We start from the raw sequence: 27,323 nt of genomic DNA on the forward strand, positions 1-27,323 counted from the left end.
AAAAACCAACAGATTCAAAAGACAGACTTTTAGAAACAGTCTAGAACTAAGTAAGATCACTGACTACAACATCAACATTTTCAACACTTAAAACAGTCATCAGAAAATGTAACAAAAAATAATATATCATTCTCTATCAAGAAATCTGTTAAACATCTAGGATTTAATTATATTAATGAACAATGTATATACAGAGAAAGCAGAAAACTTTAAAATATCAATGAAGGACATAAAAGATGATCTGAATAAATGAAGAGAATCCTTTGCTTTTGGATGAGATAAGTTAATATTATACTATAATGGTATTAATTATCCCATTTAATTGATAAATGTAATACAGCTCCAACAAAAATTCTACTTTGACTTTTTTGAGGAACATGAAAACAACTTACTTTAAAATTTATTTGGAGGAATAAGAGTTTATGAATGGCTAATTATAACAAAAGAATATGAATAGAAAGGAAGCTTGCCCTACTGGATGTAGAAACACAAAGTGTTAGCCACTCAGTCATATCTGACGCTTTGTGACACCATGGACTGTAGCCCACCAGGCTCCTCTGTCCATGGAATTCTCCAGGCAAGAGTCCTGGAGTGGATTGCCATTTCCTTCTCCAAGAAACACAAAACAAAGCCATAATAACAGAAACAGTGGTGCATTGGTAAAACAACAACAGATAAGTAGCCCTGTAAAACACGACACAGTTCAGATACTGATCTGTATATGTGGAAAACCTAAATATGATGAGAAGGATATCATAATTTAGTACCTAGCAGTTCACGCTGGGAAAACTGGCTCACTGTAAAGACAAAATAAAATTGGATCTTTGTCTCATGTCATACAAATGTGAACTCTACATGGATTCAAAACCTAAGAGAAAAGGGTAACTCTATAAAGTTAATGGAGCATAATGTAAGAGAATATCTTGGTGATCTAAGAGCGAGGAAAAAAGCTTTGCAAACAAAATTTCAAAAGCACGGATCATAAGGCAAAGTACTGATGACTTTAGTCTATTTACATCAAGGCTTCCTGTTCAAAGCCATCATGGACACATTTATCACACAGAGGCAGTATGAGAATACTCAAAATGTCTAAACCCTACTACATGAGTAATACAAGTAACTCCTGAAAATTAAAAAAAGAAAGGCAGTAACCCCAATAGAAAAGTAGGCAAAGGATACAAAAAGGCAATTTACAGAAGAGTGCATTTTAATTACTACTACACATGTGGAAAGAAGTAGTACCTCAAATTGTTAATAATCTGAGAAATTTTAAAGAGATTGCATTGAATCTATAGATGGCTTTGAGTATTATGGATGTTTTAACAATATCAGTTCTTTTGGAATATCTTTTGTTTGCATCTTCTTCAATCTCCTTCAAAGTTCAGTATTAATAGTTTTCATTATACAGATTTTTCACTTTTTTTGGTTAAATTTATTTCTAAGTATTTTATTGATTTCGATGCTATTGTGAATGGGGTCATTTTATTTGCTTTACTTTATATTTCACTGTAAAATGCATGTAAAATGCATTTTTTATATAAAAATACAACTTTATTAGTGTATGTTGATTTTATATCCCATAACTTTACTAAATTCATTGCTTAGTTTTGATGGTTCTTTGGTTGAGTCTTTAGAATTTCCTATATTTAAGATTGTATCATCTGCAACTGAAGACAATTTTACTTCTTCCTTTCCAAATTTTATGCCTTATATTTCTTTCTCTTGACTGCTGTAACAGGACTTCCAGTACTATGTCGATTAAAAATGGTGACAGTGGGGCACATCTGTCTGTTCCCAATCTTAAAAAGCTTTCAACCTTCCACCAGTGAGTATGATATTAGTTATGGGTCTCTCATACATGGACTTTATTATATTGAGGTGTGTACTTTTATATCCAATTTGCGGAGGAAAAGTTTGAGGCATTACTTTCTGATTTCAAACTATAATACAAAGCTTTAGAAATCGAAACACTATGGTACTGGCATAAAATTAGCTGTACAGAATAGTGGAATAGAATAGAATAATGCCTCCCTGTATATGGTAACCAATATTTGACTAGATAGCCAAAAATACTCAGTGGGAAAAGGTAGTCTCTTCAATAAATGATGTTGTGAAGACTGGATAACCACATGCAGAAAAATCAAATTAAACACCTTCTTACATACTCACCGAAATCAAGTGAAAATGGATTATAAACTTAAACATAGGACTTAAAGACGTAAGAAGTCTATGGAAGCTTCCTGATGGGAGAGACTGACTGTAGGGGAAACCGGGTCTTGTTCTGATGGGTGGGGCTATGCTCAGTAAATTTTTAATCCAATTTTCTGTCAATGGACGGGGCTTTGTTCCCTCCCTGTTGTTTGACCTGAGACCAAACTATGGTGGAAGTAATGAAGAAAATGGCAACCTCCTTTGAGAGGTCCCCTGCACGCACTGCCACACTCAGTGCCCCTGACCTTGCAGCTGGCCACTGCTGACCCATGCCTCCAACGGAGACTAGTGGACACTCACGGGCAAGCCTGGATTAGTCTCTTGTGGGGTCACTGCTCCTTTTTCCTGGATCCTAGTGCACACAAGATTTTGTTTGTGCCCTCCAAGAGTCTATTTCCCCAGTCCTGTGTAAGTTCTGGTGCCTCTTAGGTGGGGTTAAAACCCTCCAAGAGGGCTTATGCCACCCAGGTTCATTGCACCCAGAGCCCCTGCCCCTGTGGCAGGCCACTGCTGACCTTTACCTCCATAGGAGCTACTCAAACACACAAAGGCAGGTCTGGCTCAGTCTCTGTGGGGTCTCCTGGTGTGCACAAGGTTTTGTTTGAGCCCTCCAAGTGTCTCTGGCAGGTATGGGGTTTGATTCTAATTGTGATTTCACCCCTTCTACCATTATTTCTTTGCCAACAAAGGTCTATCTAGTCAAAGATATGGTTTTTCCAGTAGCCATGTATGGATGTGAGAGTTGGACCATAAAGAAAGCTGAGTGTCAAAGAATTGATGCTTTTAAACTGTGGTATTGGAGAAGACTCTTGAGAGTCCCTCGGACAGAAAGATCAAACCAGTGAATCCTAAAGGAAATCAGTCCTGACCATTCATTGGAAGGACTGATGCTGAAGCTGAAACTCCAATACTTTGGCCACCTGATGTGAAGAACTGACTCATTGGAAAAAGAGTCTGGTGCTAGGAAAGACTGAAGGCAGGAGGTGAAGGGGACAAGAGAGGATGAGATGTTTGATGGCATCACCGACTTGATGGACATGAGTTTGAGCAAGCTCCAGGAGTTGGTAAAGGACAGGGAACCCTGGCATGCTACAGTCCATGGGGTCATAAAGAGTTGGACACGTGTGAGTGACTGAACTGAACTGAAAGATGGAAACCTCCTAGAAGAAAATATAGAGTAAAAGCTCCTTGATATTGATTCTGGCAATGATTTCTTGAATATGACACCAACAGCTCAGACAACCAAAGCAAGAGTCAACAAGTGGGACTACATCAAACTAAAAACCTTCTCTACAGCGAATAAAACAACCAACAAAATGAACAGGCAACCTACAGAATGGAAGAAAAAACCTGCAAGACATATATCTGAAAAGGAATTAACATCCAAAATACAGAAAAAATTCATACAACTCATTAACAGAAAAAGAGACAGATTAAAAAACGAGTTGAGGAACTGAATGGACATTTTTCCAAAGGAGACATAAAAACGGGCAACAGATACATGGAAAGGTACTTAATATTACTAATCATCAGGGAAATGCAATAAATACCACAAGGAGATATCACCTTACACTTATTAGGAAGGCTATTATCAAAAAGACAAAATATAATGTTTGGTGATGATGTGGAGAAAAGGGAACACTAGGTGGGAATGTATATAATATTGGTGCAGCCACTATGGAAAATAGCATGGAGGTTCCTCAAAAAATTAAAAAGACAAGCAAGCACCACATGATCTAGTGATTCTACTTCTGTGTATATAAGCAAAGGAAATGAAAACAGGGTATTTGCACTCCATGTTTACTGCAGCATTAGTCACAGTAGTTAAGATATGGAAACAACCTAAGTGTCCATCCCTGGATGAATGGATAAAGAAGGTATAAATGCACACACACACACAATGGAATATTATTCAGTCATGAGAAAGAAGAAAATTCTGTCATTTGTGACATCCTGGATGGAATTTGAGGGTATTATGCTAAATGAGAGGAGTCAGACAAAAGAAAGACAAATACTGTATGATATCACTTACACAGGGAATCTGAAAAAGCCAAATTTGGAGAAACAGAGAGCAGAATGGTGGTTACCAGGGGTTGGGGTGAGGGAATTGGGAGGACGTTGGTCAAAGGGTACAGAGATGAATAAACAGTACAAAGCTATACTGTGATTACAGCTATTGATAACAATACTGTATCATATATTTCAAAGTTGCTATGAGATTAGATCTAAGATGCTCTCACCTCAAGAAAGAAATGATAATTATGTGACATGACGGAGGTGTTAGTTAACACTATGGTGTTGATCATACTGTAATATACAAGCATCAAATCAACATTTTGTATCGCTTAAACTTACACACTGTTCTATGTCAGTTACATGTCAATTAAAAAAAAAGACTTCTGGGTGATACTGAAAGATGCTGAAGGAAGATGGTAAGTTTCAGTCATGTGGGTTAATTTTAGCAATCTAAAAACAATAATGTTCTCAATGAATTTTCTGGGCATGGCTCACAAGAGCTTATTCTTCTCAAGCAGATAATAATAGCTTCAAAGGATATAAGCTCACGAGAAGAGAAGTATTTTAACAGATTGTGCTGGTTATTCTTTGTAATAATGACAGCACATTATTACATTCGAACAGATCGTTACACTTCTCAAACTAGCACAGCCACTGGCCCATCTGATCCTCACAACAACCAAATAAGAATAGGCCAGGATGTGACATTATCACCTTCTTGAAGATGAGGAAATTTAGGCTCTAAAGATTTAAGAGATGTCCCCAAGTTCACAGCAGTATCTTCCTAGGAATTTCAAGTCTAGTATTCTTCCCCAATACTTGCATACTTCCCCTGAACCTGAAAGGGAACAGCATTACTTATGCTGAATTATACAAACTTATTAACTTAAAAAATGATGTAGAGGATATACAGTGGCTGCTGCTGCTGCTGCTAAGTCACTTCAGTCGTGTCCGACTCTGCGACCCCATAAACGGCAGCCCACCAGGCTCCCCCATCCCTGGGATTCTCCAGGCAAGAACACTGGAGTGGGTTGCCATTTCCTTCTCCAATGCATGAAAGTGAAAAGTGAAAGTGAAATCACTCAGTCGTGTCTGACTCTCAGCGACCCCATGGACTGTAGCCCACCAGGCTCCTCCATCCCTGGGATTTTCCAGGCGAGAGTACTGGAGTGGGGTGCCATTGCCTTCTCCATGTACAGTTGCAGGAAATATCAGAACTGATTTCTGTGCTTGTTTACATGAACCTGTTGGGTAGTGCTTAGGTATAGCAAGCTGATGTGCAAACAAGCATTTTAACCAGCAGAATGCAGTCCAATAGTTAATAACTTGTCTGTATTCCCTCAAGGAATTTTGGTTGCAGAGTGAGGTGAGAGATGGTGGGAATTTTATATTGTTTTGAAATACACAGGGTGGAGTTTATCTGAGAAGCCAAGTGTTACAGCTTTTGTCTTTTGGTTCCCTTGTGGGTTAGACAAAGGTCATTCATTGTGATGTCATGTCAAACAAACCCAACAACAATGCAGATTTCCTTCAGATCTACTGCAAAGAGCAGCTTTATAGAAGACTTTATGCTGAGAAGTAACAGTCCATTTAAGACACCAATGCTGAGTACCTGCTCAATTATCAGCGTGGTATTTTGCAAAGGTAGCAGAAATACTTCAACTGATATTTGGTAAACAGAAGAAAACAGCCGGTATTCCATTAAATTTAGAGGTACCAGGTACTAACAAAACAGAGAAGAGAAATGGATCACAATGTAGGGAGGTGGGAGAGTAGGGAAAGTAATCTGAATTGGACTCTCAGGTCTAGGAAATAGTTTAAAAGGAACAGATGGAGGGAATAGGCAGGATGGGATTGTATGACCACCTAAGAGGTCAGAGATGGGGGTACTTGAAAGTATTATGAGCAAATCCCTGTTGAGCTGGTACAGCTGTGGCCTGCTAAATGTCCCATAGTTTGTCCTATACCCATTCTGTTCCTTCTTCCTCCTTGCTCTCCTAGAAAATCCCTATTTATCCTCAAGCATGGGTATCTCCAATTTTTGAATGACCCTTTTCTGACCATCCCAAACATTGCTCATCCTTCTCATTGTATTTAAAAATACCTTCTGTAGTACTGGGATTCCCTGATAGTTCAGTTGGTAAAGAATCTGCCTACAATTCAGGAGACCCTGGTTCGATTCCTGGGTTGGGAAGATCAGCTGGACAAGGGATAGGGTGGGTACCTATCCTTTGGCTCAGCTGGTAAAGAATCTGCCTGCAATGTGGGAGACCTGGGTTCAATTCCTGGGTTGGGAAGATCCCCTGGAGAAGGGAAAGGCTATGCACTCCAGTATTCTGGCCTAGAGAATTCCATGGACTGTATAGTCCATGGCGTTGCAAAGAGTCAGACACGACTAAGCAACTTCCATGTTCCTGTAATATCTCACCCATTTACTTGGGCCCTAGTTTCTTCCACCAGCCAGTTGGCAGAGGACAGTGGGAATACCAGGTCTTATTAGCTTCTTTATTTCTACTATGCAGCAGCGTCCTAGCACACTGTAGGCACTTAATAAAATATCCTTAAATAAGTTTCTAATTTTCCTTTTTTTATTTGTAATTAACTTTTATTGCAGTATAGTTGCTTTACAATCTTGTACTAGCTTCTGCTGTACAGTAAAGTAAATCAATTATACACATATGTGTAATTTTCTACATAAAGCTTTACACATCCATTGTAGGACTTGCTCCTCAATACCTTCTATTTCAGAAGTAATTATAGTGGTGTCGTTTTAAAAAATATAAATTTTCTACCTGCTTATAGCTTGTCATTAGATTTGCAATTGACTTTGGTATACTGATCTTATATCCAATAACACTGCTTAACTCTCTCATTAATTTCAAGAATTTGCCTGTAGATGTTTTGGTGCAGTCTATGTAGATAATTCTATCTGCTCTAAAAGTGAAAAAATTAAGGTTTTTAATACTTCAGTCAGTCAGTTCAATCGCTCAGTCATGGCCGACTCTTTGCGACCCCATGAATCGCAGCACGCCAGGCCTCCCTGTCCATCACCAACTCCCAGAGTTTGCCCAAATTCATGTCCATTGAGTCGGTGATGCCATACAGCCATCTCATCCTCTGTCGTCCCCTTCTCCTCCTGCCCCCAATCCCTCCCACCATCAGGGTCTTTTCCAATGAGTCAACTCTTTGCATGAGGTGGCCAAAGTATTGGAGTTTCAGCTTTAACATCAGTCCTTCCAATGAATACCCAGGGCTGATCTTTAGAATGGACTGGTTGGATCTCCTTGCAGTCCAAGGGACTCTCAAGAGTCTTCTTCAGCACCACAGTTCAAAAGCATCAATTCTTTGGTGCTTAGCTTTCTTCACAGTCCAACTCTCACATCCATACATGACCACAGGAAAAACCATAGCCTTGACTAGATGGACCTTTGTTGGCAAAGTAATGTCTCTGCTTTTGAATATGCTATCTAGGTTGGTCATAACTTTCCTTCCAAGGAGTAAGCATATTTTAATTTCATGGCTGCAGTCATCATCTGCAGTGATTTTGGAGCCCCCCAAAATAAAGTCTGACACTGTTTCCATTGTTTCCCCATCTATTTCCCATGAAGTGATGGGACCAGATGCTATGATCTTAGTTTTCTGAATGTTGAGCTTTAAGCCAACTTTTTCACTCTTCACTTTCACTTTCATCAAGAGGCTTTTTAGTTCCTCTTCAGTTCCTGCCATCAGGACAGTGTCATCTGCATATATGGGGTGTTTAATCCAAAGTTCCACCTGATCATGCCTTATTCAAAGGCCTCTAGTGACTTTCTGTCATACTTAGAACAATATCCAAAGTCCTCACTGTGGCTAGGAAGCTTGCAAAATCCGACTTCCTATTCTTCCTCCAACCTCATCTTCTCTCACTTCCTCGTCATTCATGAAAGCATACTGGCTTCCTTCCTGGTCCTTGAGTATGGCCAGGGATGTTCCTGCCATAGGGCCTTTGCCCCTGTTCTCGCATCCACTTGGAACTCTTTCTAGATATTCATATGCCTTGCACTCTCATTTCATTTTGGTCTCTTGCCTAATTTCACCTTTTCTGAGATGGCTTCTACTTTTATATCTCTATCATTTCTCATCATCTTTATCCCCTTTCTCTACTTTGTTTTTCTTCACAGTAGATGGCCTTATATATCTACTTATTTGTGCATTTGCTTTTTTTGAATGTAATCACTATGAAAGTGTATCTGTGTTGTTTGCCACTGCCTTCCCAGTGCCTAGAACAGTACTGCACACAAATAGGTACTCAGATATTTGCTGAATCAACAGATGAATATCACTATCATTTTAATGAAAAATTGAGTCATTTTCTTTTAGAAGGGAGCTATATTCTGGGGCATGTGGCTTAGAAACTAACACTAAAAGAATATCATGTAACACATAGAATATATTTTTTTAATGGGTCAATTTGGTCCTTGCAAAATGCACCATTTCCAAGCAGTTGCTTAAAAATGAGGCAATTCATTTCCAAGTGGTTTCCTGCAAGTAATTTGATAGGGTTAAATATTTATTAAGTGCCAGAGTGCTAAATTAGGTAATGTTGGAGAGTGATCATATTTCAATCCAGCTAGTGTAGGTCTGGAGAACACTAAAGAGAGCTGTGGCTTTGGCCTGGCTCCCTTCCTCAGAGCCTTCAGGATTCACTCCCCAGGTGGGGAGAGATGGTTTTAGAGAATGCAATTATTATAGGTTGAGCGTTACAGTAGCCCCAGGTGTTTTGCCCCAGTTCAGTTTTCCTTGTTGCAAAAGTAATTTAGAGAGGAAAGTAGGTTGGGACATTCTTCTAGGCCACCTTCTGTTCCTGGAATGACTAGGTGCTTCAAAGTAGTCGGAAACTTAATGACTTCATGGTATAAGCTTGCCACACATTCCTGAAAATGGGAATTCCACCTGATTCTGCTCAGAAAGGAGCTGTTAAAGTATGGTCCTGGGACTGTGCTTTCACACGTTTTCCAGTTCCTTTAAATCTTCCAAGTCCTGACTTCCTGTGGATTCCAGCTGCTTCCAGCTGCAGGTCATCCTCTCAGGTGACAGTGATATTTTCTATGTTCTAGATATTGTTGCACAGTTTCCATAAATCCCCAATTACCTGCTGAACTTAGCCCTCTGTTTTGTCAACCATTTCCTCAGAAACACATTGAGCCTTCATAAAACTTGCATTTTAGCATCGTGTTCTACCTTCCTTAGTTTCTTTCCTGTGAGTCCAGCTCCATTATCTGCCAAACTTGTGAGACATTGTGAGTCAGAATTGTCCACTAGGGCTTAAATGAACTGCAGGAAGAGGCCATTTATGTGTGGTAACAACCCACTCTGTTGGACCACACTCAGCTCAAGATGGTGCAGTGGGGCTCCATTCAGCCGAGAGGGTAGGCTGCGTGGTGCAGTGAAATGTAACGGCTAAAGTAGGGGAGTGCTATCTCCAGTTCTGACTTGGGTTTAAAAGTGTACATTAAGTATACACTGTAATGGATCATTTTACCTCTTCATTTAGGAAAAGTTTCCAGAGGATTATAAAGAATTGGTACTATACACAGTGGCTTTAACCAGAAAATGCATATCATAGCTGGAATTCTATTACACAACTGACTTTAGCTGTGGTCACACACAAATGAGTACTATGGGCATTTTATAGTTTGTATGTGGGAAGATACAGGACATGCCCTGTCCTTTTAGGATATCCACCCATATAGGAGATTTATATAATATGTACATGTATACAAGCATATATTAAAATACATATACCTTTTTGCAAGAATCCAATTTAGTCCAGTAAAAAGGCACTGTGTGCAAAACAATTTTCTAGGATACAAAGATGGATCAGGAACAGATTCTGCCCTCAAGGAATTCACTGACAGACTTACTCCTTCACTCCTTCTTGGCAAGGGTAGGTATAAGTTTCCAAGACTCAAGAGGGGCTGAACCATTGATTTATTGTTACCACAATCACTTTACTTCCAAAGTTGTTATTTGGCTTGTGTTGGTGGTAAGTTACAGTTTGGGTTTTTCTTATATTTTTTCATAAGCTTTCAGCTAAAAAGTATCCAAACCCTGCAACTGATTTAAATAATTAAATTATTGCTTAATGCTGGAGAGGGTGTGGAAAAAAGGGAACCCTCCTACACTGTTGGTGGGAATGCAAACTAGTACAGCCACTATGGAGAGCAGTGTGGAGATTCCTTAAAAAATTGCAAATAGAACTGCCTTCTGACCCAGCAATCCCACTGCTGGGCATACACACCCAGGAAACCAGAATTGAAAGAGACACATGTACCCCAATGTTCATCGCAGCACTGTTTATAATAGCCAGGACATGGAAACAACCTAGATGTCCATCAGCAGATGAATGGATAAGAAAGCTGTGGTACATATACACGATGGAGTATTACTCAGCCATTAAAAAGAATACATTTGAATCAGTTCTAATGAGATGGATGAAACTGGAGCCGATTATACAGAGTGAAGTAAGCCAGAAAGAAAAACACCAATACAGTATACTAACACATATATATGGCATTTAGAAAGATGGCATGATGACCCTGTATGCAAGACAGCAAAAAAGACACAGATGTGTATAGCGGACTTTTGGACTCAGAGAGAGAGGGAGAGGGTGGGATGATTTGGGAGAATGGCATTGAAACATGTATACTATCATGTAAGAATCTAATCTCCAGTCTATGTCTGATGCAGGATACAGGATGCTTGGGGCTGGTGCACGGGGATGACCCAGAGAGATGTTATGGGGAGGGGGGTTCATGTTTGGGAACACATGTACACCCGTGGTGGATTCATGTCAATGTATGGCAAAACCAATACAGTATTGTAAAGTAAAATAAAGAAAAAATAAAAATCTAAAACAAACAAACAAAGAAGTAAAGAAATAAAAATAGCTTAATTCATCCCATTAAGAGAAGTAAATAAGTATCCCAAGAGAAAACAGGAAATATAAAGAAAATAAAAATTACACCATCCAGGGAGAAGCACTTTAAACATTTCTTTGAATATATTGCAATTTCATACCCAAACACACATATGTATGATTTTATGTAAATTGGATCACAGGTATAAACCTAGTCTGAAACGTTTGCTTTTTTCTTTTTCTTAAAAGAATATTATCAGGTATATCTTTTCATTTCAATAAATAAGGAACTACACACACAAAAAATTTTTTTTAATAATTAAATTATTGCTTAAACTTTTTTTCTATTTTGGCATATAGCATGGAAAATCTTTGATTATATAAAGTTAAAGACCACTTCAGTTGAGTGTTTAAACTAGACTCACACCAGCTTGGTTCCACTTATCCAATATCACAGATAGTTAAGAAAAGGAGAAAGGGTGGGAGGAGTGGAGGGAAAACAAAAAATGGAGGAGGAACAAAGAGAAATGTATCAATGAACTGATGATACTTTCCACATCCTTAGAAATAATCTTTGAAGGCAGAATATGAACTGAAGAACACACTGGGTAGAAGATAAGCTCTCTAATCTCCCCCTTTTGCAATAAACTTTCTTTTTAAAATTAATTTTTATTGTAGTATAATTGTTTTACAATGTTGTGTTAGTTTCTGCTGTACAGCAAAGTGAATCAGCCATACATAAACATGTATTTCCTCTTTTTTTTCACTCAAGGGACAATGAGCACTCATTATGCCAGGCACCTTGGTGGGCACCCAAGAAATGGAAATAAACCAATTATAGTTCCTATCTTCAAGGAATATATGCTTTAATAGGGGGTACTAATCATATAAAAATATATACTAAGTGAAAAAAAGAGGATGAGACAGAGAGAGAGAGATTTTTTTTAATTAAAAAAATACCCATTTACAAGGATAATCCTGATGATGATCAGAACTTTTCATCTCTGTAGGGACATGATAATTTTTTTTTTAAATAAAAAACCTTGCTCATGGCATTTCATGTGAGTAATCTACTCTATTTGGCTAAAGAGAGTACATGTCATAGAAATGGAATATGACCAGAGTTCTAGCTTATGGCTGAGTAGCCTTGGAGCAGTCACATCACCTCTCTGAGCACAGTGCCTTGCTTGACAAAAATGGAGTCAGCTTTCTATGGGAGGATGCTGATAGGAGAAAAGTTCTTTGCGGATGAGAAGTACTCTAAAGTATGACTACATTCTTCACTAGATGACCATTCAGCAGGATGACTTCTAATATTTCCAGCTGCCCATCTTTCATGTCCAGTAGACCAAGGGATCTTAACCAAGGTCCACTGATTGATTAATTATTGTCTCCCAAATTTGGGATACTAGCTAAGATCATTGTAAAGTTTTGTGTATATATTCACATGAACATTTTATTAGTTCTACAGTTTTCATCAGATTCTCAAAGGGGTCCATGGCTGAAAAAGAGGTTAAGAACTGCTGGTCTAGACAGAGTCATTTGGCGGGGTGGGGGTGGGGTGGCTTCCCTGGTGGCTCAGCGGTAAAGAATCTACCTGCCAATACAGGAGACATAGGTTCACTTCCTGGGTAGGGAAGATCCTCTGGAGAAGGAAATGGCCACCCACCCTAGTATTCTTGCCTGGGAAATCTCATGCACAGAGGAGCCTGGAGGGCTACCATCCATGAGGCTGCAAAAGAGTCGTACATGACTTAGCAACTAAGACAACAAGTAGTATCTTATTTATCTTTGTATTTCAATATCTGTGTCACAGTGCCCTGTACATGGTAGGGACTCCTAAATTTGTTATAACAATAAATATAAAAACAGATAATTGTTATGATGGCAAATATTAACACTCATAAATGAGTCTGGCTTTATCCTAGGAATGACATATTGACTTCTGATGAAGTCTGCATTGGTCAGTAGGAACAGGTGCCAAATTTAGATTGCCTGACAATGGCCCAATTTTAAGCAACTGTTTTCAGAAGTCTTATTTCTTTCCTTGTCTTCTCAACCAATTTGGAAGCTCCATCTTTCCTCTTTGTTGAACTTTCAGATGCTTTAATTTGTTTGATTGTGTCAAAGCTGAAGGATGCTCAGTCATGCAGGCCTCCTAAGACTCTCCTCCCAAAACAGGGGAAGGATCTGATAAGCATGTGCTCCCTCTAGGAGAAACCGCAGCTTACACTCAGAGTCAGCTTCAGGGGAGGAGATGCAAGCCTTTCAGTAAGTCGCTTATGTTTGCTCTGACTATATACATTTCTTGTGGTGGTGGTTTATTCACTAAGTCATGTCCAACTCCTGTGACTCCATGGACTGTAGCCTGCCAGGCTCCTCGGCCCATGGGATTCTCCAGGCAAGAATACTGGAGTGGGTTGCCATTTCCTTCTCTAGGGGATCTTCCTGACCTAGGAATTGAACCTGGGTCTCCTGCATTGCAGGCAGATTCTTTACCAACTGAGCTACGAGGGAAGCAAAAATGCAAATCTGCTAATAGAAAAACCTTCCTGGACATAGTTACCAGTGATTGTAGTTTAAATATATGACTCGTATAGAAAAACAGCTGAATCACAGGTAGAGGTAAATGGACAAGGCCTTCCATGGCATCATTATCGTAATATTGAAAAACTGGAAAATACATAAATGTCTATCAATAGGAGACTAGTTAGAATAAGTACTGTATATTCCAACAACAAAATGCTAGTAAAGCATTCAACAGAATGAAGTAGTTGTAATGTACTGAAGTGACACTCTACCTAGGATAGATACATTTTTTAAAAGTGAAAAGTTTACTGGTTTTTAAAAAACATCTTATTCTGAAATATTTATGGACTCAAGAGAAGTAAAAAATAGTGCAATAAGTCATATGTACCTTTCATTCAGTTTCCCCCAATGGTACATTTAAATAGGTTTTAAAACAAACAAAATAGGTTAAAGAATGGCATATATGGTAGGATTCTATTTATGTAAAAGAAAAACAAAGAAATCAAATTGTTAGCACTGGATTGTTAGCACTCTCTGGGTATGAGATGTGACAGGCAGCAGCAGCAGGAGAAAATGAATTTCAGTTTTTAATTGATAAACCTATGTACTATTTAGTGTAGGTACATTATATATCGATATAGGTGCCCATATATCTATACATACATATATGTTTCAATGAGCATATATTGCTTTTATGTTTGAAAAAACTCCCAAAATAATATATTTAAGAGAATCATTTCTCTGATGCAAATCCATGCAAATTAAATCAAGCTTTAAAAAAAATCAGTGACTCTAATTTGTCAAATTAAAAAAAAAAAAAGAAAGCTACAATTCAGAACTGTATTATGGGCATTTGATGCCTCTTGCCCCAGAACTCACAACATTGCTCATAGAATATGTCCTGGAAAAGACATATTTCATGAAACACAAAACCCATTTTCCATGATTCCATGGATGTTGGACCCTTCAGGCATGAATATTTACAAACTTGGAAGCCAAAGTATAAGGGAATTCTTAAATGTCTTGGTTTCTATATTTAAGTATAATTTTACCAGCAGAATTATAATACTATGTCGATTGCTCCCTAAGCCAGATTTTGAATGGGCACAAACCATTCTTAGCTAGAATTCAAACCCGGCCTTGGTATGCAATCTTGACTATTTTAAGCTCTCTGGTTCCCCACATGCTTTTTCTCAACCTTTCTCAATTCTACATCTATTTGAGTTATCTGGTACACAATCAAAAATGCATTCCCAGCTGTATTGTACCAGTCAGTAGAGAATGACAGGGCTTTCCCATATCTTTTCTCTTTAAGCTTCAGCATCATATTTGGGCTCTTCATTCTATCTACTTGGAGCTGTCCCAAATTCCACAGGCTGCTCCAGTGGGGAGGTGGAGAAGAAAAGGGGAAATGAAGAGAAGTGACTGATGCTGTATAACACTCCATTGGACACTATTAATGTATTTAAATGTTTGTTTATTGAGTAATTTATTTGTGGCACTTTAGAAGGTTGTTAATGGTGTTAGAAAGGAGTAATTGCTGTTTCTGTGATTAAGTGGAAATAACACAGACACACAGTTAAAACAAAATGTGATATTTATATGATATTTGTGAATTGTATAAATAGATTTTCCTTCCCTGAATGTTAACTAGAGGCAAATGAATCATTCATGATGTTTATGTGACTGAATGAATGCCGATTCCATAAGTAGAATTAGCAAAGAAGTTGATTCATATGAAGAATACTAGCATTTCTACTTTTCATTGATCAGAATAGCCTTAAAGAAAACCAAAAATATATATTCAGCAAGTTACATTAACAATATTTCCATTTACTCTCTCTCTCTCTCTTTCTCTCTCTCACACACACACACTCTTTCTCACACACACATACACTCACACACAGTCACGTGTATTTATCCATCCAACGTCAATTGCAAGCCAACAATGTACCAGGCTCTCTGTACAAGGTTGACAACCTGATGCTGAGCAAAAATAGATCCAGTCTCTGTTTCCACAGGGCTTACAAATTCTGGGGTGGAGACTGCCAATGATAAAGAATTACCCAAATTGTTATATAATTGCCAACTGAGTCAAGTACTTTGAAGGAAAAAATAAGTTTTGTAAGAGTGTATTAAGAACCTAATCTAACATGGAAGGCTTTCCTGCAGAAGTGGTACTGGTATGAAGGGTCACAGTCAGATAGGTAGAAGAGGAGTAGTGACTAATGAGTGTGTGTGGTTGGCGAGTGTGTGTATTCATGCATATGTGTGAGTTGCCCAGCACTGGGAACTATATGTACAAAGGATCTGGGATAGGAGGGAAGATGATGGTGTCAAGGAATTGAAAAAAATGACAGGTGACTGGACTACACAGAAATTGGGTCAGGTGACTGAGCATGAAACGAGAAAAAGGCAGGGAGATCATGCATGGCATTTTAAGTTGTAGCAAGAAACAGAAGAAATAGGAAAAATCTTAAGAGGTCTAAGGGTAATAAAAAGTGCTTCCCTTCCCCCATTTCTAATATACATTACACACAAGATAAACAGAAAATCTATATTCAAAAGGCATTGGGCACTGTGCTATATTCTAGGCATCTGCCCATTAAAATTGGCTCATATTCTTATTCAGGGTTCTGGGTACAACCATAGCAGAAAAATTCCCAAGGAATATTTTTTTATAAATGAAACTTTCATTTATTTTTGTGGTCTGTCCATCACAGAGTTCCTTTATAAAACTGAGACACATAAATATATGTGACTACCCTGTAGATATCAAGAAGGTACAAAATTCCCAGCTGGACCCATAAGGCTAGGTAAATGCCTACTTTGGGCTTTTGTTGTGCTTTTAGAACTGGTAGAATCTCACCTTCATGGAGACAAATGGGAAAATCAATAGAAATTGAATGTGCGACAAAAGGAGTTAGAACAACAGCTACGAGTGTGGGCGTTAAGAGACCCCAGAACAATATTTTTGGTGTCAGACAGCCCACTCTATGCTCATTCTATTATTTTACTACCAAAGAGTATTGATGATTAAGATGTGTTTTATTGGCTGACATCTTGCCAAAGCATTTCTCCAGAGAAGATAACCACAGCCTCTCAATTGCTTTTATAAGAATAGCCCACTAAAACCATTTTTCAAAAAAAAATGAAAAAGAATTGCCCATCATCTATAGGTGCACCCACCCAAGAAAAGTCATTGCTGCGCTCAAAGGAGGAAGCCTGCTGCAGTGGAGTCCACGTTCTGTTTATCATTCATCCTACCTTTATGACTTGGAAACATCAACTGAGATATGCATTCATGAGTCACATGGCAGGGTTCCGACAGCCCCCGTGTCACAGAAGGACACATCTTGAATCTGGAGAATGAAAACCTCCTGAAACTTGTGAATAAACCCTCTGTGAGCTCATCCACAGCATTCATGTCAAAGAAATAGAAATAGCAACTAAAACCCATCACTGGGCAAGCTGAGAAGGGCTGTCTAGCCAACGAGTTCTGAACAAGGAAGTTAGGAGAAGAGGAAAATCTATGCTTCATACATGTATATGAAAATCATCTCCTCTGCTACCAGCTTTGAAATCAAAATAATAAAATAACAGCAAGTCTTGGAGGACAGTAAGATGAGAGGAATTTTATTTGTAATTTATAAACAATAGTGTCTGCCTTCAGCAACTAATTTCAAGAGAATCACTTTCAGAGTCCATAGTGGAAGAACATTTAACTTGGATATTGCTCGTTATAAATATTAATCTGATGGTCCACAAAAGTCCATAAGGTATGAAAGCTATTTTAACCCAACTAAACAAATCAACTGATAGTTGTTGTAAATATCTGTGCATCTAGTTCTCTGCTAACACCACTGTATGTGTGTCTCTTAGGGATAGAGAGTAGGCACATTCATTCAGGTACAGGAAAGGTTTTTTTTTTTTTTCTCCTGACAGAATGGATGAAACAGACTGTTATGGTGTCATGGAAACCTAGCCATGGAAACCTTATAGAAATATCAGGAGATTAAGGCAGAGAGTGTTGAAAAAAGCATCACAGAGACTGCTACCAATTTATTCCTGTAGATATTACAAAAATAAACACTCTTATCTCCCTATTGTCAGTGAGAGAAATCTCACTATTTAGAAAATCATGCTTGCTGTTCCGCAGCTTTTCTCCACAAATAGCTAATAAACAACGTGGAAAACACTCTCTCATCTTGAATTGAACTGAACTGAATAGGATGTCTAGCTTGGAGGGCTGAGGAAATGAAGCTCACCTTCCAATCTGAGCCCTCTCCCAGCCTCCATATCAAGTACATCAGCAAGTCCCATTCATCTTATGTCATCAACATGCCTTGGAGCCACTTCTCTTCTGCCTCCCAGCTACAACTGTTATCATCCTCCCTACTTTAATCATTTTCTCTTCGATGCTTTCACGGCCCTCCGTGCTTTCTTTCATAGCACCCAGTGCCCTTGATGTTTATTTGTGTGATACTTCACTCATTCACTTGCTCCTGCATTCATTCACTCACTCATTCTTTCATGTATCACTAGTGATACAGGAGAAAAGAGGCAAGGTCTTGGGAATTCCCTGGTGGTCCAGTGGTTAAGACTCAGCATTTTCTCTGCTGGGGTTCTGGGTTTGATCCCTGATCCGGGAACTAAGATCCCACAAACGAAGTAGTGTGGTTAAGAGAAAGAGAGACAAGGTCCTTCCTCCCAGGGAGTTGACACTTGATGGGCATAGAGAGGTATAAGTGAATAAACAGCAAAAATCAATGGTGCCAGCATCCAATGGGGGAGACAGATATTCAATCCATGATTCCTTCAGTACTCAGCACTTAGCATGAGCTGTAACACAAACCAGCTCAGGCCAAACCTCTCCCCAAACCTTTAATGGCTTCTCGTTGTACTCAGAATAAAACACCCCAGCACAACCTGTGTAAAGCCATGGAAGAGAGTACTTTGGTCTGAATGTATCATTCAGTTCAGCTGCTCAGTCATGTCTGACTCTTTGAGACCCCATGAATTGCAGCCCGCCAGGCCTCCCTGTCCATCACCATCTCCCAGAGTTCATCCAAACTCATGTCCATTGAGTCAGTGATGCCATCCAGCCATCTCATCCTCTGTTGTCCCCTTCTCCTCCTGCCCCCAATCTCTCCCAGCATCAGAGTCTTTTCCAATGAGTCAACTCTTCTCATGAGGTGGCCAAAGTATTGGAGTTTCAGCTTTAGCATCAGTCCTTCCAATGGACACCCAGGACTAATCTCCTTTAGAATGGACTGGTTGGATCTCCTTGCAGTCCAAGGGACTCTCAAGAGTCTTCTCCAACACCACAGTTCAGTTCAAAAGCATCAATTCTTCGGCACTCAGCTTTCTTCAAAGTCCAACTCTCACATCCATACATGACCACAGGAAAAACCATAGCCTTGACTAGATGGGCCTTTGTTGGCAAAGTAATGTCTCTGCTTTTTTTTTTTCTTTTTTATTTATTATTATTATTATTATTTTAATATCTTTAATTCTTACATGTGTTCCCAAACATGAACCCCCCTCCCACCTCCCTCCCCATAACATCTCTCTGGGTCATCCCCATGCACCAGCCCCAAGCATGCTGCATCCTGCATCAGACATAGACTGGAGATTAGATTCTTACATGATAGTATACATGTTAGAATGTCATTCTCCCAAATCATCCCACCCTCTCCCTCTCCCTCTGAGTCCAAAGGTCCATTATACACATCTGTGTCTCTTTCCCTGTCTTACATACAGGGTCGTCATTGCCATCTTCCTAAATTCCATATATATGTGTTAGTATACTGTATTGGTGTTTTTCTTTCTGGCTTACTTCACTCTGTATAATCGGCTCCAGTTTCATCCATCTCATCAGAACTGATTCAAATGAATTCTTTTTTATGGCTGAGTAATACTCCTTTGTGTATATGTACCACAGCTTTCTTATCCATTCATCTGCTGATGGACATCTAGGTTGTTTCCATGTCCTGGCTATTATAAACAGTGCTGCGATGAACATTGGGGTACATGTGTCTCTTTCAATTCTGGTTTCCTGGGTGTGTATGCCCAGCAGTGGGATTGCTGGGTCATAAGGTAGTTCTAGTTGCAATTTTTTAAGGAATCTCCACACTGCTCTCCATAGTGGCTGTACTAGTTTGCATTCCCACCAACAGTGTAGGAGGGTTCCCTTTTCTCCACACCCTCTCCAGCATTTATTGCTTGCAGATTTTTGGATCGCAGCCATTCTGACTGGTGTGAAGTGGTACCTCATTGTGGTTTTGATTTGCATTTCTCTAATAATGAGTGATGTTGAGCATCTTTTCATGTGTTTGTTAGCCATCCATATGTCTTCTTTGGAGAAATGTCTATTTAGTTCTTTGGCCCATTTTTTGATTGGGTCGTTTATTTTTCTGGAATTGAGCTGCAGAAGTTGCTTGTATATTTTTGAGATTAGTTGTTTGTCAGTTGCTTCATTTGCTATTATTTTCTCCCATTCAGAAGGCTGTCTTTTCACCTTGCTTATATTTTCCTTTGTTGTGCAGAAGCTTTTAATTTTAATTAGATCCCATTTGTTTATTTTTGCTTTTATTTCCAGAATTCTGGGAGGTGGATCATAGAGGATCTTGCTGTGATTTATGTCTGAGAGTATTTTGCCTATGTTCTCCTCTAGGAGTTTTATAGTTTCTGATCTTACATTTAGATCTTTAATCCATTTTGAGTTTATTTTTGTGTGCGGTGTTAGAAAGTGATCTAGTTTCATTCTTTTACAAGTGGTTGACCAGTTTTCCCAGCACCACTTGTTAAAGAGATTGTCTTTACTCCATTGTATATTCTTGCCTCCTTTGTCACAAATAATTTCAAGATTTGTATGGAAATACAAAAAACCTCGAATAGCCAAAGCAATGTCTCTGCTTTTGAATATGCTATCTAGGTTGGTCATAACTTTCCTTCCAAGGAGTAAGCGTCTTTTAATTTCATGTCTGCAATCACCATCTGCAGTGATTTTGGACCCCCCCAAATAAAGTCTCTCACTGTTTCCACTGTTTCCCATGAAGAGATGGGACCAGATGCCATGATCTTCATTTTCTGAATGTTGAGCTTTAAGCCAACTTTTTCACTCTCCTCTTTCACTTTCATCAAGAGGCTTTTGAGTTCCTCTTCACTTTCTGCCATAAGGGTGGTGTCATCTGCATATCTGAGGTGATTGATATTTCTCCCGGCAATGTTGATTCCAGCCTGTGTTTCTTCCAGCCCAGCATTTCTCATGATGTACTCTGCATAGAAGTTAAATAAGCAGGGTGACAATATACAGCCTTGATGTACTCCTTTTCCTATTTGGAGCCAGTCTGTTGTTCCATGTCCATTTCTAACTGTTGCTTCCTGACCTGCATATAGGTTTCTTAAGAGGCAGCTTAGGTGTCTGGTATTCCCATCTCTTTCAGAATTTTCCACAGTTTCTTGTGATCCACACAGTCAAAGGCTTTGGCATAGTCAAGAAAGCCGAAATAGATGTTTTTCTGGAACTCCACTGCTTTTTCCATGATCCAGCGGATGTTGGCAATTTGATCTCTGTTTCCTCTGCCTTTTCTAAAACCAGGTGACCATATAGGGTTTCAGGTCTACTTCATGAAAACAAAGTGAATTCTCAAAAGAAAGGGTGTTCTCTCCCAAGCTTCATTTTCAATATCCACAATATTTTGTACCAACACTTTTCTTAAGTTCATCTATTTTTTAAAAGGGTTTTTAAAAAAAAAATCAGATTATCTCCTGGAAAACTGCTGTATATAGTTATTTATGAAGCTTTCTGAAGTTCAGTTTCTTCATCTGTAAGATGGGGATGGTCATATATTACTTCATGCATTGCTCTGAAAATTAAATGATCTAAAGGGCAAAATACTTGCAACAATAGGAAAGTTGAATTATGGATCCTTTCCTCTGAGAAAATGAAACAGCACACTCCTTTACTGTTGTAAATAAGCTTACTAACATTGGAATAAGAGAATGTCACTGAAATAAGAATAGCTGTTTAGTAACCGCTGACTGCACAACATGGTGATAGCTGGGGCAAAGAGGCATCTGTAGCCCAGGTCACTGGTAAGTTGTCACAGTGACTGAGTTGACACCAAGCCTTACTCCGAAGCAGGTATTTTTGTGCAGTTAACCTTCTCTGGGCTGGTGGTTATGCAACATGTTTGTTCCCAGAGCACACACTGTTCTCACACAGCTAGCATGGTCACTAAAAATTCTACCTACTTAGAACCTTCCTATTTGCAAATACCAGGCAATGTCACTAAAAAGGTTTATGGCTGGACAGAGAAGCTGAAAGAATCCTAAAGTCAAGAGGAATCTACCTCTTGTGTAGTACTTAGGGAAAGATGTCTTCATCTGTCAGACCTCAACACAAATAACAAGCTCCTGTCCCACCAAATCACCACCTCCACTGCTTCACTCCTTCAAAGCTTTATAACCTTATCAAGTTTTTCTCATTATACAAGTAAAATAGAATTAGACAGAGATAGGTGGGGAGAGGGAGGGAGTGCCGGGGGTTGGGGGAGAGAGAGACAATGAATCAGAATATAAAATATATGGCAAGAATAAAATACAAGTCACTAGTCATTCTACTTTATCTCTACTTCCAAACAAAAGTATAACTTAAAAAAATTTATTTCATTGATGTATAGTTGATTTACAATGTTGTGTTAATTTCTACTGTATAGCAAAATGATTCAGTTATCCATATATTCTTTTTCACATTCTCTTCCATTATGGTTTATCACAGGATATTGAATATAGCCCCATGTGTTACACAGTAAGACCTTACTGTTTATCCATCTTATATATGATGGCTTGCATCTGTTAATCCCAGACTTCCAACTCTTCCCTCCCCCTTGACAACCACAAGTTTACTTTCTGTGTTTGTGAGTCTGTATCTGTGTCATAGGTAAGTTCATTTGTGTCATATTTTAGATTCCACATGTAAATGGAATCATATGGTATTTGTCTTTGTCTGACTTACTTCACTTAGTATAATTCTAGGTCCATCCATGTTGCTGCAAATAGCATTATTTCATTCTTTTTATGGCTGAGTAGTATTCAATTGTTTATATGTACTACACCTTCTTTATTCATTCATCTACTGATGGACGTTTAGGTTGCCAAACAACAATATAACTTTGATTGACATTTGGTTAGACTTTCAGATTTTTCTCTAGTCATCTACATTTGGCTTGGCCAAAACTTTCATTCGGGTTTTTCTGTAACATCTTACAGAAAGATGTTTTTCTGTAATATTTCATGCCAGCAAATTTGGAAAACTCAGCAGTGGCCACAGGACTGGAAAAGGTCAATTCTCATTCCAATTCCAAAGAACAGCAATGCCAAAGAATGTTCAAACTACTGCACAATTGCGCTCATCTCACATGCTAGTAAGGTAATGCTCAAAATCCTTCAAGCTAGGCTCCAACAATACATAAACCAAGAACTTCTAGGTGTTCAAGCTGGATTTAGAAAAGGCAGAGAAACCAGAGATCAAATTGTCAACATCCCTCAGATCACAGAAAAAGCAAAGGAATTCAAGAAAAACATCTACTTCTGCTTCATTGACTACGGTAAAGACTTTGATTGTGTGGATCACAATAAAGTGTGGAAAATTCTTAAAGAGATGGGAATAACAGACCACTTCACTTGTCTCCTGAGAAACCTATATGCAGATCAAGAAGCAACAATTAGAACCAGACATGGAACAGCAGACTGGTTCTAAATTGGGAAAGAAGTATGACAAGGCTGTATATAGTCACTCTGCTTATTTAACTTATATGTAGAGTACATCATGCAAAAGGCCAGGCTGCATGACTCACAAGCTGGAATCAAGACTGCCGGAAGAAATAACAACCTCAGATATGCAGAAGATACCATTTGAATGGCAGAAAGTGAAGAACTAAAGAGGCTCTTGATGAAAGTGAAAGAGGACAGTGAAAAAGCTGACTTAAAACTCAACAGTCAAAAAACTAGGATCATGTTATCCATCATTTCATAGCAAATAGGTGGAGAAAATTTGGCAACAAAGATAGATTTTATTTTCTTGGGCTCCAAAATCACCACAGGCTGTGGCTATATCATGAAATTAAAAGACACCTGCTCCTTGGAAGAAAAGCTGTGACAAACCTAGACAGAGTATTAAAAAGCAGAGACATTACTTTGCTGACAAAGGTCCCTATAGTCAAAGCTGTGGTTTTTCCAGTAGTCATGTACAGATGTGAGAAAAGTGAAAGTGAAAGTCACTCAGTCATGTGCAACTCTTTGCAACCCCATGGACTGTTGGAATTCTCCAGGCCAGAGTACTGGAGTGAGTAGCCTTTCCCTTCTCCAGGGGATCTTCCCAACCAAGGGATCGAACCCAGGTCTCCTGCATTGCAGATGGATTCCTTACCAGCTGGGCCACAAGGGAAGCTCATAGATGTGAGAGTTGGACCATAAAACAAGCCGAGAGCCAAAGAATTGACGCATTCAAATCGTGGTGGTAGAGAAAACTCTTGAGAGTCCGTTGGACAGAAGGAGATTAAACCAGTCAACCCCAAAGGAAATCAATCCTGAATATTCACTGGAATGACTGATGCTAAAGTTCCAATACTTTGGCCACCTGATGCGACGAGTTGACTCACTGGAAAAGACCCTGATGCTGGGAGAGACGGAGGGCAGGAGAGAGGGCAACAGAGGATGAGATAGTTGGATGGCATCATTGACTCAATGGACATGAGTTTGAGCAAACTTTGGGAGATAGTGAATGAAGGAGAGGGAAGCCTGGCATGCTACAGTCCATGGGGTTGCAGAGAGTTGGACATGACTGAGCTGAACTGAATGGAAGAAAAAGTTGGTAGAATAAGACCTCTTGGCTTAGATCCCAGCTGTGTAACTTATTAGGGACAAGGCCTAAAGAACTACTTTTCATTCTGTCTCAGTTTCCTGATCTATAAAATGGCAATTCTCCTGGAGTACTGCAAGGATTAGATAATATATGTAAAATGGCCAGGACAGTACCTAGCATACAGTAAGTACTCAGTAAGTGTTATCTAGGTATAAGATAATATATAAAACTGAGTTGGGAACATTTAATTGTGTGTCTCAGGAAAGAGAAGAATGTCTCTTTTTCACAGCTGAGTTCCTAGAGTGCATAGTAGGTGTATTTATAAGGTAAATGAGAGAGAAAGCCAATAAATGGATTAATAAAAAGTATGAGTGGATAAATTATAAGAATGAGTCAATGGAGTATAAATGCAGGGAACCCAGAGGAAAAATACTGGCTGAGGGGAATTTTTGTGTGCTGATGATTTTTCTAAAAATATCAGTAAATGTACATTAAGCACTTGAGGCGTTTTTGAGAAGAGCAGGATGGCACGGAATCTCTCTGGAGGGCAGTGAAAGGAAGATAGGTGACTGAAGGCTGGTAGGGGTCTCCTCACTTGTTACCATGTTTCCTCCTGCTGCTTTTAAGTCATGTCCATGTTCCTGAGGGGAGCTGAAGGTTTCTGTTCCTGAGTGTGGCTCTTGCCTCTTCACACGTTCAGATAGCATGATCTGCAAAAGCTAGAACATTCTAGCAAATGCTAGAAAGCCCTTGGGGTGTATTTAAAGTAATGCATCTAGTCACTCGCCAGTAGGCCTCCAGAAGATCTCTGCAGAATCTCCTCAAGCAGAACTCCCCATCTGTCCTTCCAAATCAGACCAGGGAAGTGGACTGCAGTGGAGGAGCTGCTCTGAGTTCTTGGGAAAGTTCTGCCTGAGAATGGCCCCAGCCTTCATCCTTTCAGTCATGGGGCTTGCAGAAGGGCACAGTCTCGGGGGGCTTGGAGAGAGGGTGTGACAAGGTGTGTGTGGCTGAGACTCACGGTAGAGCCAGAAGGGCCTGTCTGGGGCCTGGCAGGATAGAGGGGGAGTTTCACACATTTCTCACAGCGAGGCCTGTTTTCCACCCTGGTCCAACACCATGACATCACTCTTTTCCAGTTACAGGAAATCCAGTGAGTGCCAGCCACAGAAATTCCCTGTGATCCAAGGTAAACAAGCTGCTCCTCCTCAGTCCTGGAGGCTGACAACGTGCAGAGAAAAAGCCAATTCACAGTATCCTTCAGTTGGGCCTGAGAGGCTGAGAGTGAATCTGCTGGGTGGGCAGGTGGACAGTGGGCAGCTTTCAGAGTGCATAAATGACCAGGTAATTGGGGACACACACTCCTGTCTTTTTCCTTCTTTTTAAAGAAACATTATTTGAATCCCATTTTTTCATCTGATAGTCTGCCAGGGCTGACAGCCTAGGTCTGCTATTTCTAATGGGGAGCTCTGGGCAAGCCCCTTATCTAGCTAAGCCTCAGTTTCTGCATCTGTAAACTGGGGCTAATACTAGGACCAATCCTCATAACACATGTGAGAGTTAAATGAGAACATCCATATAAAGTATGCGGGGTGTGCCTGTCACATATTACACACACTACAAATGTTTTCATTTACTGTTATCACCAATGAAGATGGTCAGATCATATTATTTAGGGATTTAACTGCCTTCTGTCTCTCAAATACAGAATTTTTTTTTAGAGTAAAGTTTTATTGAGGTAAAAAAATCCACATTTGAAGGGTCAGAAACCCTAAGTGAGCAGTTTGATGAATGTTTAAAAAGCGAATGGCCCCCATGGAGTCACCATCTAGATCAAGATCACCAGCCCCAAGAAGCTTCCTGGGACCCTTCAAATTCATTATTTTCACTATTTGGACTTCTATTGCTATAGATTGACTTTTTAAAAGTGAAATCACTGTCCTAACCACCACACAAATAGAAATATAGAACATTTTCAGCTATCCAGATGGATCCCCATTCCATTCAAAAAGAGCTGCTCTTTTGACTTCTATTACAATAAATGTTTCTGAATCTATATAAATAGAATTATACAGACTGTGCAGTATGTGCTCCTTGGTGTCTGGCTTCTTTTACTCCACCATATGTTTACTTGAGAGATTTATCCATGCTCTTGCATGGAGCAGACATTCATTTCTTCTCATTGCTCTATAGTGTTGCACTGAATAAATATTCCACAATATTGGTCCATATTATGGTTGATGAATATTTGTACTATTTCCAGTTCTTTTCTTTTGCTATTATGAATAATGCAACCGAGTAGTATTCCATTTATATGCATGAACCACATCTTCTTTATCCATTAATCAATGGACACTTCAGTTCAGTTCAGTTCAGTTGCTCAGTCGTGTCCGACTTCTTTCGACCCCATGAATCTCAGCATGACAGGACTCCCTGTCCATCACCATCTCCTGGAGTTCACTCAGACTCACGTCCATTGAGTCTGTGATGCCATCCAGCCATCTCATCCTCTGTCATCCCCTGCTCCTCCTGCCCCCAATCCCTCCCAGCATCAGAGTCTTTTCCAATCTTGGCTATTAAAAATAATGCCTCTGTGAACATAGGGGTGCAGAGATCTTTTCTAACTCATTTTTACTTTCCTTGGAGAAATACTAGCATTGGGATTTATAGGTTGCATAACAGTTCTCTTTTCAAGTTTTTCAGGAATCTCCATATTGTCTTCCATATTGGCTATACTAATTTATACTCCCAATAATAATAATATATTGCAATAATAATGCAAAAGTTCCTTTTGTCCAC

The 27,323-nt window shown here is 39.3% G+C and overlaps 1 long non-coding RNA gene across 1 annotated transcript in view; it reads left to right on the plus strand.

Moving 5' to 3' along the window:
- Positions 1–27,323, plus strand: part of LOC138440431 (uncharacterized) — a 94,900-nt gene that overhangs the window by 53,013 nt on the left and 14,564 nt on the right. The window contains exon 3 of the long non-coding RNA XR_011257025.1: positions 25,664–25,868. This is a non-coding gene — a long non-coding RNA (uncharacterized lncRNA). The remainder of the gene's footprint in view (positions 1–25,663; positions 25,869–27,323) is intronic.

The sequence above is a fragment of the Ovis canadensis genome, chromosome 5 (genome assembly GCF_042477335.2).
Source record: "Ovis canadensis isolate MfBH-ARS-UI-01 breed Bighorn chromosome 5, ARS-UI_OviCan_v2, whole genome shotgun sequence".
NCBI lineage: Eukaryota > Metazoa > Chordata > Mammalia > Artiodactyla > Bovidae > Ovis > Ovis canadensis.